This window comes from Salvelinus fontinalis, chromosome 11, assembly GCF_029448725.1.
Source record: "Salvelinus fontinalis isolate EN_2023a chromosome 11, ASM2944872v1, whole genome shotgun sequence".
NCBI classification, from domain to species: Eukaryota; Metazoa; Chordata; class Actinopteri; order Salmoniformes; family Salmonidae; genus Salvelinus; species Salvelinus fontinalis.
In genome coordinates, this window is record NC_074675.1 from 58,880,672 (window position 1) to 58,899,772 (window position 19,101).

Consider the following 19,101-nt stretch of genomic DNA (forward strand, 5'->3'; position numbering starts at 1 on the left):
AGAGGTTCTGGTTAGAGAGAGGTTCTGGTTAGAGGATGGAGAGAGGTTCTGGTTGGAGAGAGGTTCTGGTTAGAGGATGGAGAGAGGTTCTGGTTAGAGGATGGAGAGAGGTTCTGGTTGGAGGATGGAGAGAGGTTCTGGTTAGAGGATGGAGAGAGGTTCTGGTTAGAGGATGGAGAGAGGTTCTGGTTAGAGGATGGAGAGAGGTTCTGGTTAGAGGATGGAGAGAGGTTCTGGTTAGAGGATGGAGAGAGGTTCTGGTTAGAGGATTGGGAGAGGTTCTGGTTAGAGGATGGGGAGAGGTTCTGGTTAGAGGATGGAGAGAGGTTCTGGTTAGAGGATGGAGAGAGGTTCTGGTTAGAGAGAGGTTCTGGTTAGAGGATGGAGAGAGGTTCTGGTTAGAGGATGGAGAGAGGTTCTGGTTAGAGGATGGAGAGGGGTTCTGGTTAGAGGATGGAGAGAGGTTCTGGTTAGAGGATGGAGAGAGGTTCTGGTTAGAGGATGGGGAGAGGTTCTGGTTAGAGGATGGAGAGAGGTTCTGGTTAGAGAGAGGTTCTGGTTAGAGGATGGAGAGAGGTTCTGGTTAGCGGATGGAGAGAGGTTCTGGTTAGAGGATGGAGAGAGGTTCTGGTTAGAGGATGGAGAGAGGTTCTGGTTAGAGGATGGAGAGAGGTTCTGGTTAGAGGATGGAGAGAGGTTCTGGTTAGAGGTTGGGGAGAGGTTCTGGTTAGAGGATGGAGAGAGGTTCTGGTTAGAGGATTGAGAGAGGTTCTGGTTAGAGAGAGGTTCTGGTTAGAGGATGGAGAGAGGTTCTGGTTAGCGGATGGAGAGAGGTTCTGGTTAGAGGATGGAGAGAGGTTCTGGTTAGAGGATGGAGAGAGGTTCTGGTTAGAGGATGGAGAGAGGTTCTGGTTAGAGGATGGAGAGAGGTTCTGGTTAGAGGATGGAGAGAGGTTCTGGTTAGAGGATGGAGAGAGGTTCTGGTTAGAGGATGGAGAGAGGTTCTGGTTAGAGAGAGGTTCTGGTTAGAGGATGGAGAGAGGTTCTGGATGGAGAGAGGTTCTGGTTAGAGGATGGAGAGAGGTTCTGGTTAGAGGATGGAGAGAGGTTCTGGTTAGAGAGAGGTTCTGGTTAGAGGATGGAGAGAGGTTCTGGTTAGAGGTTAGAGAGAGGTTCTGGTTAGAGGATGAGGAGAGGTTCTGGTTAGAGGATGGAGAGAGGTTCTGGTTAGAGAGAGGTTCTGGTTAGAGGATGGAGAGAGGTTCTGGTTAGAGAGAGGTTCTGGTTAGAGGATGGAGAGAGGTTCTGGTTAGAGAGAGGTTCTGGTTAGAGAGAGGTTCTGGTTAGAGGATGGAGAGAGGTTCTGGTTAGAGGATGGAGAGAGGTTCTGGTTAGAGAGAGGTTCTGGTTAGAGGATGGAGAGAGGTTCTGGTTAGAGGATGGAGAGAGGTTCTGGTTAGAGGATGGAGAGAGGTTCTGGTTAGAGGATGGAGAGAGGTTCTGGTTAGAGGATGGAGAGAGGTTCTGGTTAGCGGATGGAGAGAGGTTCTGGTTAGAGGATGGAGAGAGGTTCTGGTTAGAGGATGGAGAGAGGTTCTGGTTAGAGGATGGAGAGAGGTTCTGGTTAGAGGTTGGGGAGAGGTTCTGGTTAGAGGATGGAGAGAGGTTCTGGTTAGAGAGAGGTTCTGGTTAGAGGATGGAGAGAGGTTCTGGATGGAGAGAGGTTCTGGTTAGAGGATGGGGAGAGGTTCTGGTTAGAGGATGGGGAGAGGTTCTGGTTAGAGGATGGAGAGAGGTTCTGGTTAGAGGATGGAGAGAGGTTCTGGTTAGAGAGAGGTTCTGGTTAGAGGATGGAGAGAGGTTCTGGATGGAGAGAGGTTCTGGTTAGAGGATGGGGAGAGGTTCTGGTTAGAGGATGGGGAGAGGTTCTGGTTAGAGGATGGAGAGAGGTTCTGGTTAGAGGTTGGGGAGAGGTTCTGGTTAGAGGATGGAGAGAGGTTCTGGTTAGAGAGAGGTTCTGGTTAGAGGATGGAGAGAGGTTCTGGATGGAGAGAGGTTCTGGTTAGAGGATGGGGAGAGGTTCTGGTTAGAGGATGGGGAGAGGTTCTGGTTAGAGGATGGAGAGAGGTTCTGGTTAGAGGATGGAGAGAGGTTCTGGTTAGAGAGAGGTTCTGGTTAGAGGATGGAGAGAGGTTCTGGTTAGCGGATGGAGAGAGGTTCTGGTTAGAGGATGGAGAGAGGTTCTGGTTAGAGGATGGAGAGAGGTTCTGGTTAGAGGATGGAGAGAGGTTCTGGTTAGAGGTTGGGGAGAGGTTCTGGTTAGAGGATGGAGAGAGGTTCTGGTTAGAGGTTGGGGAGAGGTTCTGGTTAGAGGATGGAGAGAGGTTCTGGTTAGAGGATGGAGAGAGGTTCTGGTTAGAGAGAGGTTCTGGTTAGAGGATGGAGAGAGGTTCTGGATGGAGAGAGGTTCTGGTTAGAGAGAGGTTCTGGTTAGAGGATGGAGAGAGGTTCTGGTTAGCGGATGGAGAGAGGTTCTGGTTAGAGGATGGAGAGAGGTTCTGGTTAGAGGATGGAGAGAGGCTCTGGTTAGAGGATGGAGAGAGGTTCTGGTTAGAGGATGGAGAGAGGTTCTGGTTAGAGGATGGAGAGAGGTTCTGGTTAGAGGATGGAGAGAGGTTCTGGTTAGAGGTTGGGGAGAGGTTCTGGTTAGAGGATGGAGAGAGGTTCTGGTTAGAGGTTGGGGAGAGGTTCTGGTTAGAGGATGGAGAGAGGTTCTGGTTAGAGGATGGAGAGAGTTTCTGGTTAGAGAGCGGTTCTGGTTAGAGGATGGAGAGAGGTTCTGGATGAAGAGAGGTTCTGGTTAGAGGATGGGGAGAGGTTCTGGTTGGAGGATGGAGAGAGGTTCTGGTTAGAGGATGGAGAGAGGTTCTGGTTAGAGGATGGAGAGAGGTTCTGGTTAGAGGATGGAGAGAGGTTCTGGTTAGAGGATGGAGAGAGGTTCTGGTTAGAGAGAGGTTCTGGTTAGAGGATGGAGAGAGGTTCTGGTTGGAGGATGGAGAGAGGTTCTGGTTAGAGGATGGAGAGAGGTTCTGGTTAGAGGATGGAGAGAGGTTCTGGTTGGAGAGAGGTTCTGGTTACAGGATGGAGAGAGGTTCTGGTTAGAGGATGGAGAGAGGTTCTGGTTAGAGGATGGAGAGAGGTTCTGGTTAGAGAGAGGTTCTGGTTAGAGGATGGAGAGAGGTTCTGGTTAGAGGATGGAGAGAGGTTCTGGTTAGAGGATGGAGAGAGGTTCTGGTTAGAGGATGGAGAGAGGTTCTGGTTAGAGGTTGGAGAGAGGTTCTGGTTAGAGGATGGGGAGAGGTTCTGGTTAGAGGATGGGGAGAGGTTCTGGTTAGAGGATGGAGAGAGGTTCTGGTTAGAGGATGGAGAGAGGTTCTGGTTAGAGAGAGGTTCTGGTTAGAGGTTGGAGAGAGGTTCTGGTTAGAGGATGGAGAGAGGTTCTGGTTAGAGAGAGGTTCTGGTTAGAGAGAGGTTCTGGTTAGAGGATGGAGAGAGGTTCTGGTTAGAGGATGGAGAGAGGTTCTGGTTAGAGGATGGAGAGAGGTTCTGGTTAGAGAGAGGTTCTGGTTAGAGGTTGGAGAGAGGTTCTGGTTAGAGGACGGAGAGAGGTTCTGGTTAGAGAGAGGTTCTGGTTAGAGGTTGGAGAGAGGTTCTGGTTAGAGGATGGAGAGAGGTTCTGGTTAGAGAGAGGTTCTGGTTAGAGGTTGAAGAGAGGTTCTGGTTAGAGGATGGAGAGAGGTTCTGTTTAGAGGATGGGGAGAGGTTCTGGTTGGAGAGAGGTTCTGGTTAGAGGATGGAGAGAGGTTCTGGTTAGAGGATGGGGAGAGGTTCTGGTTGGAGAGAGGTTCTGGTTAGAGGATGGAGAGAGGTTCTGGTTAGAGGATGGAGAGATGGAGGGAGGTTCTGGTTAGAGAGAGGTTCTGGTTAGAGGATGGAGAGAGGTTCTGGTTAGAGAGAGGTTCTGGTTAGAGAGAGGTTCTGGTTAGCGAGAGGTTCTGGTTAGAGAGAGGTTCTGGTTAGAGGGTGTAGAGTGGTTCTGGTTAGAGGATAGAGAGAGGTTCTGGTTAGAGGATAGAGAGAGGTTCTGGTTAGAGGTTCTGGTTAGAGGATGGAGAGAGGTTCTGGTTAGAGGTTGGAGAGAGGTTCTGGTTAGAGAGAGGTTCTGGTTAGAGGATGGAGAGAGGTTCTGGTTAGAGAGAGGTTATGGTTAGAGGATGGAGAGAGGTTCGGGTTAGAGAGAGGTTCTGGTTAGAGGATGGAGAGAGGTTCTGGTTAGAGAGAGGTTCTGGTTAGAGGATGGGGAGAGGTTCTGGTTAGAGGATGGAGAGAGGTTCTGGTTAGAGGATGGAGAGATGGAGGGAGGTTCTGGTTAGAGAGAGGTTCTGGTTAGAGGATGGAGAGAGGTTCTGGTTAGAGGATGGAGAGAGGTTCTGGTTAGAGGGTGGAGAGAGGTTCTGGTTAGAGGAAGGAGAGAGGTTCTGGTTAGAGGATGGAGAGAGGTTCTGGTTAGAGGATGGAGAGATGGAGGGAGGTTCTGGTTAGAGGGTGGAGAGAGGTTCTGGTTAGAGGATGGGGAGAGGTTCTGGTTAGAGGATGGGGAGAGGTTCTGGTTAGAGGATGGAGAGAGGTTCTGGTTAGAGGATGGAGAGAGGTTCTGGTTAGAGGATGGAGAGAGGTTCTGGTTAGAGGATGGAGAGAGGTTCTGGTTAGAGAGAGGTTCTGGTTAGAGGATGGAGAGAGGTTCTGGTTAGAGGATGGAGAGAGGTTCTGGTTAGAGGATGGAGAGAGGTTCTGGTTAGAGGATTGAGAGAGGTTCTGGTTAGAGGATGGAGAGAGGTTCTGGTTAGAGGATGGAGAGAGGTTCTGGTTAGAGGATGGAGAGGTGGAGAGAGGTTCTGGTTAGAGGATGGAGAGAGGTTCTGGTTAGAGAGAGGTTCTGGTTAGAGGAGGGAGAGAGGTTCTGGTTAGAGGATGGAGAGAGGTTCTGGTTAGAGGATGGAGAGAGGTCCTGGTTAGAGGATAGAGAGAGGTTCTGGTTAGAGGATGGAGAGGTGGAGGGAGGTTCTGGTTAGAGGATGGAGAGAGGTTCTGGTTAGAGAGAGGTTCTGGTTAGAGGATGGAGAGAGGTTCTGGTTAGAGGATGGAGAGAGGTTCTGGTTAGAGGATGGAGAGAGGTTCTGGTTAGAGGATGGAGAGAGGTCCTGGTTAGAGGATAGAGAGAGGTTCTGGTTAGAGGATGGAGAGGTGGAGAGAGGTTCTGGTTAGAGGATGGAGAGAGGTTCTGGTTAGAGAGAGGTTCTGGTTAGAGGATGGAGAGAGGTTCTGGTTAGAGGATGGAGAGAGGTTCTGGTTAGAGGATGGAGAGAGGTTCTGGTTAGAGGATGGAGAGAGGTTCTGGTTAGAGGATGGAGAGAGGTTCTGGTTAGAGGATGGGGAGAGGTTCTGGTTAGAGGATGGAGAGAGGTTCTGGTTAGAGAGAGGTTCTGGTTAGAGGATGGAGAGAGGTTCTGGTTAGAGGATGGAGAGAGGTTCTGGTTAGAGGCTGGAGAGAGGTTCTGGTTAGAGGATGGAGAGAGGTTCTGGTTAGAGGTTGGGGAAAGGTTCTGGTTAGAGGATGGAGAGAGGTCCTGGTTAGAGGATAGAGAGAGGTTCTGGTTAGAGGATGGAGAGGTGGAGAGAGGTTCTGGTTAGAGGATGGAGAGAGGTTCTGGTTAGAGGATGGAGAGAGGTTCTGGTTAGAGAGAGGTTCTGGTTAGAGGATGGAGAGAGGTTCTGGTTAGAGGATGGAGAGAGGTCCTGGTTAGAGGATAGAGAGAGGTTCTGGTTAGAGGATGGAGAGGTGGAGGGAGGTTCTGGTTAGAGGATGGAGAGAGGTTCTGGTTAGAGAGAGGTTCTGGTTAGAGGATGGAGAGAGGTTCTGGTTAGAGGATGGAGAGAGGTTCTGGTTAGAGGATGGAGAGAGGTTCTGGTTAGAGGATGGAGAGAGGTTCTGGTTAGAGGATGGAGAGAGGTCCTGGTTAGAGGATAGAGAGAGGTTCTGGTTAGAGGATGGAGAGGTGGAGAGAGGTTCTGGTTAGAGGATGGAGAGAGGTTCTGGTTAGAGAGAGGTTCTGGTTAGAGGATGGAGAGAGGTTCTGGTTAGAGGATGGAGAGAGGTTCTGGTTAGAGGATGGAGAGAGGTTCTGGTTAGAGGATGGAGAGAGGTTCTGGTTAGAGGATGGAGAGAGGTTCTGGTTAGAGGATGGGGAGAGGTTCTGGTTAGAGGATGGAGAGAGGTTCTGGTTAGAGAGAGGTTCTGGTTAGAGGATGGAGAGAGGTTCTGGTTAGAGGATGGAGAGAGGTTCTGGTTAGAGGCTGGAGAGAGGTTCTGGTTAGAGGATGGAGAGAGGTTCTGGTTAGAGGTTGGGGAGAGGTTCTGGTTAGAGGATGGAGAGAGGTTCTGGTTAGAGGATGGAGAGAGGTTCTGGTTAGAGAGAGGTTCTGGTTAGAGGATGGAGAGAGGTTCTGGATGGAGAGAGGTTCTGGTTAGAGGATGGAGAGAGGTTCTGGTTAGAGGATGGAGAGAGGTTCTGGTTAGAGGATGGAGAGAGGTTCTGGTTAGAGAGAGGTTATGGTTAGAGGATGGAGAGAGGTTCTGGTTAGAGGATGGGGAGAGGTTCTGGTTAGAGGATGGAGAGAGGTTCTGGTTAGAGGATGGAGAGAGGTTCTGGTTAGAGAGAGGTTCTGGTTAGAGGATGGAGAGAGGTTCTGGTTAGAGAGAGGTTCTGGTTAGAGGATGGAGAGAGGTTCTGGTTGGAGAGAGGTTCTGGTTAGAGGATGGAGAGAGGTTCTGGTTGGAGAGAGGTTCTGGTTAGAGGATGGAGAGAGGTTCTGGTTAGAGGATGGAGAGAGGTTCTGGTTAGAGGATGGAGAGAGGTTCTGGTTAGAGGATGGAGAGAGGTTCTGGTTAGAGAGAGGTTCTGGTTAGAGGATGGAGAGAGGTTCTGGTTAGAGAGAGGTTCTGGTTAGAGGATGGAGAGAGGTTCTGGTTAGAGAGAGGTTCTGGTTAGAGGATGGAGAGAGGTTCTGGTTGGAGAGAGGTTCTGGTTAGAGGATGGAGAGAGGTTCTGGTTAGAGGATGGAGAGAGGTTCTGGTTGGAGGATGGAGAGAGGTTCTGGTTAGAGGATGGAGAGAGGTTCTGGTTAGAGGATGGAGAGAGGTTCTGGTTAGAGGATGGAGAGAGGTTCTGGTTAGAGGATGGAGAGAGGTTCTGGTTAGAGGATGGGGAGAGGTTCTGGTTAGAGGATGGAGAGAGGTTCTGGTTAGAGGATGGAGAGAGGTTCTGGTTAGAGAGAGGTTCTGGTTAGAGGATGGAGAGAGGTTCTGGTTAGAGGATGGAGAGAGGTTCTGGTTAGAGGATGGAGAGAGGTTCTGGTTAGCGGATGGAGAGAGGTTCTGGTTAGAGGATGGAGAGAGGTTCTGGTTAGAGGATGGAGAGAGGTTCTGGTTAGAGGATGGAGAGAGGTTCTGGTTAGAGGATGGAGAGAGGTTCTGGTTAGAGGTTGGGGAGAGGTTCTGGTTAGAGGATGGAGAGAGGTTCTGGTTAGAGGATTGAGAGAGGTTCTGGTTAGAGAGAGGTTCTGGTTAGAGGATGGAGAGAGGTTCTGGTTAGCGGATGGAGAGAGGTTCTGGTTAGAGGATGGAGAGAGGTTCTGGTTAGAGGATGGAGAGAGGTTCTGGTTAGAGGATGGAGAGAGGTTCTGGTTAGAGGATGGAGAGAGGTTCTGGTTAGAGGTTGGGGAGAGGTTCTGGTTAGAGGATGGAGAGAGGTTCTGGTTAGAGGATGGAGAGAGGTTCTGGTTAGAGAGAGGTTCTGGTTAGAGGATGGAGAGAGGTTCTGGATGGAGAGAGGTTCTGGTTAGAGGATGGAGAGAGGTTCTGGTTAGAGGATGGAGAGAGGTTCTGGTTAGAGAGAGGTTCTGGTTAGAGGATGGAGAGAGGTTCTGGTTAGAGGTTAGAGAGAGGTTCTGGTTAGAGGATGAGAGGAGGTTCTGGTTAGAGGATGGAGAGAGGTTCTGGTTAGAGAGAGGTTCTGGTTAGAGGATGGAGAGAGGTTCTGGTTAGAGAGAGGTTCTGGTTAGAGGATGGAGAGAGGTTCTGGTTAGAGAGAGGTTCTGGTTAGAGGATGGAGAGAGGTTCTGGTTAGAGAGAGGTTCTGGTTAGAGAGAGGTTCTGGTTAGAGGATGGAGAGAGGTTCTGGTTGGAGAGAGGTTCTGGTTAGAGGATGGAGAGAGGTTCTGGTTGGAGAGAGGTTCTGGTTAGAGGATGGAGAGAGGTTCTGGTTAGAGGATGGAGAGCGGTTCTGGTTAGAGGATGGAGAGAGGTTCTGGTTAGAGGATGGAGAGAGGTTCTGGTTAGAGGATGGAGAGAGGTTCTGGTTAGAGGATGGGGAGAGGTTCTGGTTAGAGGATGGAGAGAGGTTCTGGTTAGAGGATGGAGAGAGGTTCTGGTTAGAGGATGGGGAGAGGTTCTGGTTAGAGGATGGTGAGAGGTTCTGGTTAGAGGTTGGAGAGAGGTTCTGGTTAGAGGATGGAGAGAGGTTCTGGTTAGAGGATGGAGAGAGGTTCTGGTTAGAGGATGGAGAGAGGTTCTGGTTAGAGAGAGGTTCTGGTTAGAGGATGGAGAGGTGGAGGGAGGTTCTGGTTAGAGGATGGAGAGAGGTTCTGGTTAGAGGATGGAGAGAGGTTCTGGTTAGAGGATGGAGAGAGGTTCTGGTTAGAGGATGGAGAGAGGTTCTGGTTAGAGGATGGAGAGAGGTTCTGGTTAGAGGATGGGGAGAGGTTCTGGTTAGAGGATGGAGAGAGGTTCTGGTTAGAGAGAGGTTCTGGTTAGAGGATGGAGAGAGGTTCTGGTTAGAGGTTAGAGAGAGGTTCTGGTTAGAGGATGAGAGGAGGTTCTGGTTAGAGGATGGAGAGAGGTTCTGGTTAGAGAGAGGTTCTGGTTAGAGGATGGAGAGAGGTTCTGGTTAGAGAGAGGTTCTGGTTAGAGGATGGAGAGAGGTTCTGGTTAGAGAGAGGTTCTGGTGAGAGAGAGGTTCTGGTTAGAGGATGGAGAGAGGTTCTGGTTGGAGAGAGGTTCTGGTTAGAGGATGGAGAGAGGTTCTGGTTGGAGAGAGGTTCTGGTTAGAGGATGGAGAGAGGTTCTGGTTAGAGAGAGGTTCTGGTTAGAGGATGGAGAGAGGTTCTGGTTAGAGAGAGGTTCTGGTTAGAGGATGGAGAGAGGTTCTGGTTAGAGAGAGGTTCTGGTTAGAGAGAGGTTCTGGTTAGAGGATGGAGAGAGGTTCTGGTTGGAGAGAGGTTCTGGTTAGAGGATGGAGAGAGGTTCTGGTTGGAGAGCGGTTCTGGTTAGAGGATGGAGAGAGGTTCTGGTTAGAGGATGGAGAGAGGTTCTGGTTAGAGGATGGAGAGCGGTTCTGGTTAGAGGATGGAGAGAGGTTCTGGTTAGAGGATGGAGAGAGGTTCTGGTTAGAGGATGGGGAGAGGTTCTGGTTAGAGGATGGAGAGAGGTTCTGGTTAGAGGATGGAGAGAGGTTCTGGTTAGAGGATGGGGAGAGGTTCTGGTTAGAGGATGGTGAGAGGTTCTGGTTAGAGGTTGGAGAGAGGTTCTGGTTAGAGGATGGAGAGAGGTTCTGGTTAGAGGATGGAGAGAGGTTCTGGTTAGAGAGAGGTTCTGGTTAGAGGATGGAGAGGTGGAGGGAGGTTCTGGTTAGAGGATGGAGAGAGGTTCTGGTTAGAGGATGGAGAGAGGTTCTGGTTAGAGGATGGAGAGAGGTTCTGGTTAGAGGATGGAGAGAGGTTCTGGTTAGAGGATGGAGAGAGGTTCTGGTTAGAGGATGGGGAGAGGTTCTGGTTAGAGGATGGAGAGAGGTTCTGGTTAGAGAGAGGTTCTGGTTAGAGGATGGAGAGAGGTTCTGGTTAGCGGATGGAGAGAGGTTCTGGTTAGAGGATGGAGAGAGGTTCTGGTTAGAGGATGGAGAGAGGTTCTGGTTAGAGGATGGAGAGAGGTTCTGGTTAGAGGTTGGGGAGAGGTTCTGGTTAGAGGATGGAGAGAGGTTCTGGTTAGAGGATGGAGAGAGGTTCTGGTTAGAGAGAGGTTCTGGTTAGAGGATGGAGAGAGGTTCTGGATGGAGAGAGGTTCTGGTTAGAGGATGGGGAGAGGTTCTGGTTAGAGGATGGAGAGAGGTTCTGGTTAGAGAGAGGTTCTGGTTAGAGGATGGAGAGAGGTTCTGGTTAGCGGATGGAGAGAGGTTCTGGTTAGAGGATGGAGAGAGGTTCTGGTTAGAGGATGGAGAGAGGTTCTGGTTAGAGGATGGAGAGAGGTTCTGGTTAGAGGTTGGGGAGAGGTTCTGGTTAGAGGATGGAGAGAGGTTCTGGTTAGAGGTTGGGGAGAGGTTCTGGTTAGAGGATGGAGAGAGGTTCTGGTTAGAGGATGGAGAGAGGTTCTGGTTAGAGAGAGGTTCTGGTTAGAGGATGGAGAGAGGTTCTGGATGGAGAGAGGTTCTGGTTAGAGAGAGGTTCTGGTTAGAGGATGGAGAGAGATTCTGGTTAGCGGATGGAGAGAGGTTCTGGTTAGAGGATGGAGAGAGGTTCTGGTTAGAGGATGGAGAGAGGTTCTGGTTAGAGGATGGAGAGAGGTTCTGGTTAGAGGATGGAGAGAGGTTCTGGTTAGAGGTTGGGGAGAGGTTCTGGTTAGAGGATGGAGAGAGGTTCTGGTTAGAGGTTGGGGAGAGGTTCTGGTTAGAGGATGGAGAGAGGTTCTGGTTAGAGGATGGAGAGAGTTTCTGGTTAGAGAGAGGTTCTGGTTAGAGGATGGAGAGAGGTTCTGGATGAAGAGAGGTTCTGGTTAGAGGATGGGGAGAGGTTCTGGTTAGAGGATGGAGAGAGGTTCTGGTTAGAGAGAGGTTCTGGTTAGAGGATGGAGAGAGGTTCTGGTTAGCGGATGGAGAGAGGTTCTGGTTAGAGGATGGAGAGAGGTTCTGGTTAGAGGATGGAGAGAGGTTCTGGTTAGAGGATGGAGAGAGGTTCTGGTTAGAGGTTGGGGAGAGGTTCTGGTTAGAGGATGGAGAGAGGTTCTGGTTAGAGGATGGAGAGAGGTTCTGGTTAGAGAGAGGTTCTGGTTAGAGGATGGAGAGAGGTTCTGGATGGAGAGAGGTTCTGGTTAGAGGATGGAGAGAGGTTCTGGTTAGAGGATGGAGAGAGGTTCTGGTTAGAGAGAGGTTCTGGTTAGAGGATGGAGAGAGGTTCCGGTTAGAGGTTAGAGAGAAGTTCTGGTTAGAGGATGGGGAGAGGTTCCGGTTAGAGGATGGAGAGAGGTTCTGGTTAGAGAGAGGTTCTGGTTAGAGGATGGAGAGAGGTTCTGGTTAGAGAGAGGTTCTGGTTAGAGGATGGAGAGAGGTTCTGGTTAGAGAGAGGTTCTGGTTAGAGGATGGAGAGAGGTTCTGGTTAGCGGATAGAGAGAGGTTCTGGTTAGAGGATGGAGAGAGGTTCTGGTTAGAGGATGGAGAGAGGTTCTGGTTAGAGGATGGAGAGAGGTTCTGGTTAGAGGATGGAGAGAGGTTCTGGTTAGAGGTTGGGGAGAGGTTCTGGTTAGAGGAGGGAGAGAGGTTCTGGTTAGAGGATGGAGAGAGGTTCTGGTTAGAGAGAGGTTCTGGTTAGAGGATGGAGAGAGGTTCTGGATGGAGAGAGGTTCTGGTTAGAGGATGGAGAGAGGTTCTGGTTAGAAGATGGAGAGAGGTTCTGGTTAGAGAGAGGTTCTGGTTAGAGGATGGAGAGAGGTTCTGGTTAGAGGTTAGAGAGAGGTTCTGGTTAGAGGATGGGGAGAGGTTCTGGTTAGAGGATGGAGAGAGGTTCTGGTTAGAGAGAGGTTCTGGTTAGAGGATGGAGAGAGGTTCTGGTTAGAGAGAGGTTCTGGTTAGAGGATGGAGAGAGGTTCTGGTTAGAGAGAGGTTCTGGTTAGAGGATGGAGAGAGGTTCTGGTTAGAGAGAGGTTCTGGTTAGAGGATGGAGAGAGGTTCTGGTTAGAGGATGGAGAGAGGTTCTGGTTAGAGGATGGAGAGAGGTTCTGGTTAGAGGATGGAGAGAGGTTCTGGTTGGAGAGAGGTTCTGGTTAGAGGATGGAGAGAGGTTCTGGTTAGAGGATGGAGAGAGGTTCTGGTTAGAGGATGGAGAGAGGTTCTGGTTAGAGGATGGAGAGAGGTTCTGGTTAGAGGATGGAGAGAGGTTCTGGTTAGAGGATGGAGAGAGGTTCTGGTTAGAGGATGGAGAGAGGTTCTGGTTAGAGGATGGAGAGAGGTTCTGGTTAGAGGATGGAGAGAGGTTCTGGTTAGAGGATGGGGAGAGGTTCTGGTTAGAGGATGGAGAGAGGTTCTGTTTAGAGGATGGGGAGAGGTTCTGGTTAGAGGATGGGGAGAGGTTCTGGTTAGAGGATGGAGAGAGGTTCTGGTTAGAGGATGGAGAGAGGTTCTGGTTAGAGGATGGGGAGAGGTTCTGGTTAGAGGATGGGGAGAGGTTCTGGTTAGAGGTTGGAGAGAGGTTCTGGTTAGAGGATGGAGAGAGGTTCTGGTTAGAGGATGGAGAGAGGTTCTGGTTAGAGGATGGAGAGAGGTTCTGGTTAGAGGATGGGGAGAGGTTCTGGTTAGAGGATGGAGAGAGGTTCTGGTTAGAGGTTCTGGTTAGAGAGAGGTTCTGGTTAGAGGATGGAGAGAGGTTCTGGTTAGAGGTTCTGGTTAGAGGATGGGGCGAGGTTCTGGTTAGAGGATGGAGAGAGGTACTGGTTAGAGATTGGAGAGAGGTTCTGGTTAGAGGATGGAGAGAGGTTCTGGTTAGAGGATGGGGAGAGGTTCTGGTTAGAGGTTCTGGTTAGAGGATGGGGAGAGGTTCTGGTTAGAGGATGGAGAGAGGTTCTGGTTAGAGGATGGAGAGAGGTTCTGGTTAGAGGTTCTGGTTAGAGGTTGGAGAGAGGTTCTGGTTAGAGAGAGGTTCTGGTTAGAGGATGGAGAGAGGTTCTGGTCAGAGGATGGAGAGAGGTTCTGGTTAGAGGTTGGAGAGAGGTTCTGGTTAGAGGTTCTGGTTAGAGGTTGGAGAGAGGTTCTGGTTAGAGGTTCTGGTTAGAGGTTCTGGTTAGAGGATGGAGAGAGGTTCTGGTTAGAGGTTGGAGAGAGGTTCTGGTTAGAGGTTCTGGTTAGAGGTTCTGGTTAGAGGATGGAGAGAGGTTCTGGTTAGAGGATGGAGAGAGTTTCTGGTTAGAGGATGGGGAGAGGTTCTGGTTAGAGGATGGGGAGAGGTTCTGGTTAGTGGATGGAGAGAGGTTCTGGTTAGAGGATGGAGAGAGGTTCTGGTTAGAGGTTGGAGAGAGGTTCTGGTTAGAGGATGGAGAGAGGTTCTGGTCAGAGGATGGAGAGAGGTTCGGGTTGAGGTTAGAGAGAGGTTCTGGTTAGTGTATGGGGAGAGGTTCTGGTTAGAGGTTCTGGTTAGAGGATGGAGAGAGGTTCTGGTTAGAGAGAGGTTCTGGTTAGAGGATGGAGAGAGGTTCTGGATGGAGAGAGGTTCTGGTTAGAGGATGGAGAGAGGTTCTGGTTAGAGGTTAGAGAGAGGTTCTGGTTAGAGGATGGGGAGAGGTTCTGGTTAGAGGATGGAGAGAAGTTCTGGTTAGAGGATGGAGAGAAGTTCTGGTTAGAGAGAGGTTCTGGTTAGAGGATGGAGAGAGGTTCTGGTTAGAGAGAGGTTCTGGTTAGAGGATGGAGAGAGGTTCTGGTTAGAGGTTCTGGTTAGAGGTTCTGGTTAGAGGATGGAGAGAGGTTCTGGTTAGAGGATGGAGAGAGTTTCTGGTTAGAGGATGGGGAGAGGTTCTGGTTAGAGGATGGGGAGAGGTTCTGGTTAGTGGATGGAGAGAGGTTCTGGTTAGAGGATGGAGAGAGGTTCTGGTTAGAGGTTGGAGAGAGGTTCTGGTTAGAGGATGGAGAGAGGTTCTGGTCAGAGGATGGAGAGAGGTTCGGGTTGAGGTTAGAGAGAGGTTCTGGTTAGTGTATGGGGAGAGGTTCTGGTTAGAGGTTCTGGTTAGAGGATGGAGAGAGGTTCTGGTTAGAGAGAGGTTCTGGTTAGAGGATGGAGAGAGGTTCTGGATGGAGAGAGGTTCTGGTTAGAGGATGGAGAGAGGTTCTGGTTAGAGGTTAGAGAGAGGTTCTGGTTAGAGGATGGGGAGAGGTTCTGGTTAGAGGATGGAGAGAAGTTCTGGTTAGAGGATGGAGAGAAGTTCTGGTTAGAGAGAGGTTCTGGTTAGAGGATGGAGAGAGGTTCTGGTTAGAGAGAGGTTCTGGTTAGAGGATGGAGAGAGGTTCTGGTTAGAGAGAGGTTCTGGTTAGAGGATGGAGAGAGGTCCTGGTTGGAGAGATGTTCTGGTTAGAGGATGGAGAGAGGTTCTGGTTGGAGAGAGGTTCTGGTTAGAGGATGGAGAGAGGTTCTGGTTAGAGGATGGAGAGAGGTTCTGGTTAGAGGATGGGGAGAGGTTCTGGTTAGAGGTTGGAGAGAGGTTCTGGTTAGAGGTTCTGGTTAGAGGTTCTGGTTAGAGGTTGGAGAGAGGTTCTGGTTAGAGGTTCTGGTTAGAGGTTGGAGAGAGGTTCTGGTTAGAGGTTCTGGTTAGAGGTTCTGGTTAGAGGATGGAGAGAGGTTCTGGTTAGAGGTTCCGGTTAGAGGTTCTGGTTAGAGGATGGAGAGAGGTTCTGGTTAGAGGATGGAGAGAGTTTCTGGTTAGAGGATGGGGAGAGGTTCTGGTTAGAGGATGGGGAGAGGTTCTGGTTAGTGGATGGAGAGAGGTTCTGGTTAGAGGATGGAGAGAGGTTCTGGTTAGAGGTTGGAGAGAGGTTCTGGTTAGAGGATGGAGAGAGGTTCTGGTCAGAGGATGGAGAGAGGTTCGGGTTGAGGTTAGAGAGAGGTTCTGGTTAGTGTATGGGGAGAGGTTCTGGTTAGAGGTTCTGGTTAGAGGATGGAGAGAGGTTCTGGTTAGAGGATGGAGAGAGGTTCTGGTTAGAGGATGGAGAGAGGTACTGGTTAGAGGATGGAGAGAGGTTCTGGTTAGAGGATGGAGAGAGGTTCTGGTTAGAGGTTCTGGTTAGAGGATGGGGAGAGGTTCTGGTTAGAGGATGGAGAGAGGTTCTGGTTAGAGAGAGGTTCTGGTTAGAGGTTCTGGTTAGAGGTTCTGGTTAGAGGATGGAGAGAGGTTCTGGTTAGAGGTTCTGGTTAGAGGTTCTGGTTAGAGGATGGAGAGAGGTTCTGGTTAGAGGATGGAGAGAGGTTCTGGTTAGAGGATGGAGAGAGGTTCTGGTTAGAGGATGGGGAGAGGTTCTGGTTAGAGGTTCTGGTTAGAGGATGGAGAGAGGTTCTGGTTAGAGGATGGAGAGAGGTTCTGGTTAGAGGATGGAGAGAGGTACTGGTTAGAGGATGGAGAGAGGTTCTGGTTAGAGGATGGAGAGAGGTTCTGGTTAGAGGTTCTGGTTAGAGGATGAGGAGAGGTTCTGGTTAGAGGATGGAGAGAGGTTCTGGTTAGAGGATGGAGAGAGGTTCTGGTTAGAGGTTCTGGTTAGAGGTTCTGGTTAGAGGATTGAGAGAGGTTCTGGTTAGAGGTTGGAGAGAGGTTCTGGTTAGAGGTTCTGGTTAGAGGTTCTGGTTAGAGGATGGAGAGAGGTTCTGGTTAGAGGATGGAGAGAGGTTCTGGTTAGAGGATGGAGAGAGGTTCTGGTTAGAGGATGGGGAGAGGTTCTGGTTAGAGGATGGAGAGAGGTTCTGGTTAGAGGATGGAGAGATGTTCTGGTTAGAGGATGGAGAGAGGTTCTGGTTAGAGGATGGGGAGAGGTTCTGGTTAGAGGATGGAGAGAGGTTCTGGTTAGAGAGAGGTTCTGGTTAGAGGATGGAGAGAGGTTCTGGTTAGCGGATGGAGAGAGGTTCTGGTTAGAGGATGGAGAGAGGTTCTGGTTAGAGGATGGAGAGAGGTTCTGGTTAGAGGATGGAGAGAGGTTCTGGTTAGAGGATGGAGAGAGGTTCTGGTTAGAGGATGGAGAGAGGTTCTGGTTAGAGGTTGGGGAAAGGTTCTGGTTAGAGGATGGAGAGAGGTTCTGGTTAGAGGATGGAGAGAGGTTCTGGTTAGAGAGAGGTTCTGGTTAGAGGATGGAGAGAGGTTCTGGATGGAGAGAGGTTCTGGTTAGAGGATGGAGAGAGGTTCTGGTTAGAGGTTAGAGAGAGGTTCTGGTTAGAGGATGGGGAGAGGTTCTGGTTAGAGGATGGAGAGAAGTTCTGGTTAGAGGATGGAGAGAAGTTCTGGTTAGAGAGTGGTTCTGGTTAGAGGATGGAGAGAGGTTCTGGTTAGAGAGGGGTTCTGGTTAGAGGATGGAGAGAGGTTCTGGTTAGAGAGAGGTTCTGGTTAGAGGATTGAGAGAGGTCCTGGTTGGAGAGATGTTCTGGTTAGAGGATGGAGAGAGGTTCTGGTTGGAGAGAGGTTCTGGTTAGAGGATGGAGAGAGGTTCTGGTTAGAGGATGGAGAGAGGTTCTGGTTAGAGGATGGGGAGAGGTTCTGGTTAGAGGATGGAGAGAGGTTCTGGTTAGAGGATGGAGAGAGGTACTGGTTAGAGGATGGAGAGAGGTTCTGGTTAGAGGATGGAGAGAGGTTCTGGTTAGAGGTTCTGGTTAGAGGATGGGGAGAGGTTCTGGTTAGAGGATGGAGAGAGGTTCTGGTTAGAGGATGGAGAGAGGTTCTGGTTAGAGAGAGGTTCTGGTTAGAGGTTCTGGTTAGAGGTTCTGGTTAGAGGATGGAGAGAGGTTCTGGTTAGAGGTTGGAGAGAGGTTCAGGTTAGAGGTTCTGGTTAGAGGTTCTGGTTAGAGGATGGAGAGAGGTTCTGGTTAGAGGATGGAGAGAGGTTCTGGTTAGAGGATGGAGAGAGGTTCTGGTTAGAGGATGGGGAGAGGTTCTGGTTAGAGGATGGAGAGAGGTTCTGGTTAGAGGATGGAGAGATGTTCTGGTTAGAGGATGGAGAGAGGTTCTGGTTAGAGGATGGGGAGAGGTTCTGGTTAGAGGATGGAGAGAGGTTCTGGTTAGAGAGAGGTTCTGGTTAGAGGATGGAGAGAGGTTCTGGTTAGCGGATGGAGAGAGGTTCTGGTTAGAGGATGGAGAGAGGTTCTGGTTAGAGGATGGAGAGAGGTTCTGGTTAGAGGATGGAGAGAGGTTCTGGTTAGAGGATGGAGAGAGGTTCTGGTTAGAGGTTGGGGAAAGGTTCTGGTTAGAGGATGGAGAGAGGTTCTGGTTAGAGGATGGAGAGAGGTTCTGGTTAGAGAGAGGTTCTGGTTAGAGGATGGAGAGAGGTTCTGGATGGAGAGAGGTTCTGGTTAGAGGATGGAGAGAGGTTCTGGTTAGAGATTAGAGAGAGGTTCTGGTTAGAGGATGGGGAGAGGTTCTGGTTAGAGGATGGAGAGAAGTTCTGGTTAGAGGATGGAGAGAAGTTCTGGTTAGAGAGAGGTTCTGGTTAGAGGATGGAGAGAGGTTCTGGTTAGAGAGAGGTTCTGGTTAGAGGATGGAGAGAGGTTCTGGTTAGAGAGAGGTTCTGGTTAGAGGATGGAGAGAGGTCCTGGTTGGAGAGATGTTCTGGTTAGAGGATGGAGAGAGGTTCTGGTTGGAGAGAGGTTCTGGTTAGAGGATGGAGAGAGGTTCTGGTTAGAGGATGGAGAGAGGTTCTGGTTAGAGGATGGGGAGAGGTTCTGGTTAGAGGTTGGAGAGAGGTTCTGGTTAGAGGTTCTGGTTAGAGGTTCTGGTTAGAGGTTGGAGAGAGGTTCTGGTTAGAGGTTCTGGTTAGAGGTTGGAGAGAGGTTCTGGTTAGAGGTTCTGGTTAGAGGTTCTGGTTAGAGGATGGAGAGAGGTTCTGGTTAGAGGATGGAGAGAGGTACTGGTTAGAGGATGGAGAGAGGTTCTGGTTAGAGGATGGAGAGAGGTTCTGGTTAGAGGTTCTGGTTAGAGGATGGGGAGAGGTTCTGGTTAGAGGATGGAGAGAGGTTCTGGTTAGAGGATGGAGAGAGGTTCTGGTTAGAGAGAGGTTCTGGTTAGAGGTTCTGGTTAGAGGTTCTGGTTAGAGGATGGAGAGAGGTTCTGGTTAGAGGTTCTGGTTAGAGGTTCTGGTTAGAGGATGGAGAGAGGTTCTGGTTAGAGGATGGAGAGAGGTTCTGGTTAGAGGATGGAGAGAGGTTCTGGTTAGAGGATGGGGAGAGGTTCTGGTTAGAGGATGGGGAGAGGTTCTGGTTAGAGGATGGAGAGAGGTTCTGGTTAGAGGATGGAGAGATGTTCTGGTTAGAGGATGGAGAGAGGTTCTGGTTAGAGGATGGGGAGAGGTTCTGGTTAGAGGATGGAGAGAGGTTCTGGTTAGAGAGAGGTTCTGGTTAGAGGATGGAGAGAGGTTCTGGTTAGCGGATGGAGAGAGGTTCTGGTTAGAGGATGGAGAGAGGTTCTGGTTAGAGGATGGAGAGAGGTTCTGGTTAGAGGATGGAGAGAGGTTCTGGTTAGAGGATGGAGAGAGGTTCTGGTTAGAGGTTGGGGAAAGGTTCTGGTTAGAGGATGGAGAGAGGTTCTGGTTAGAGGATGGAGAGAGGTTCTGGTTAGAGAGAGGTTCTGGTTAGAGGATGGAGAGAGGTTCTGGATGGAGAGAGGTTCTGGTTAGAGGATGGAGAGAGGTTCTGGTTAGAGGTTAGAGAGAGGTTCTGGTTAGAGGATGGGGAGAGGTTCTGGTTAGAGGATGGAGAGAAGTTCTGGTTAGAGGATGGAGAGAAGTTCTGGTTAGAGAGAGGTTCTGGTTAGAGGATGGAGAGAGGTTCTGGTTAGAGAGAGGTTCTGGTTAGAGGATGGAGAGAGGTTCTGGTTAGAGAGAGGTTCTGGTTAGAGGATGGAGAGAGGTCCTGGTTGGAGAGATGTTCTGGTTAGAGGATGGAGAGAGGTTCTGGTTGGAGAGAGGTTCTGGTTAGAGGATGGAGAGA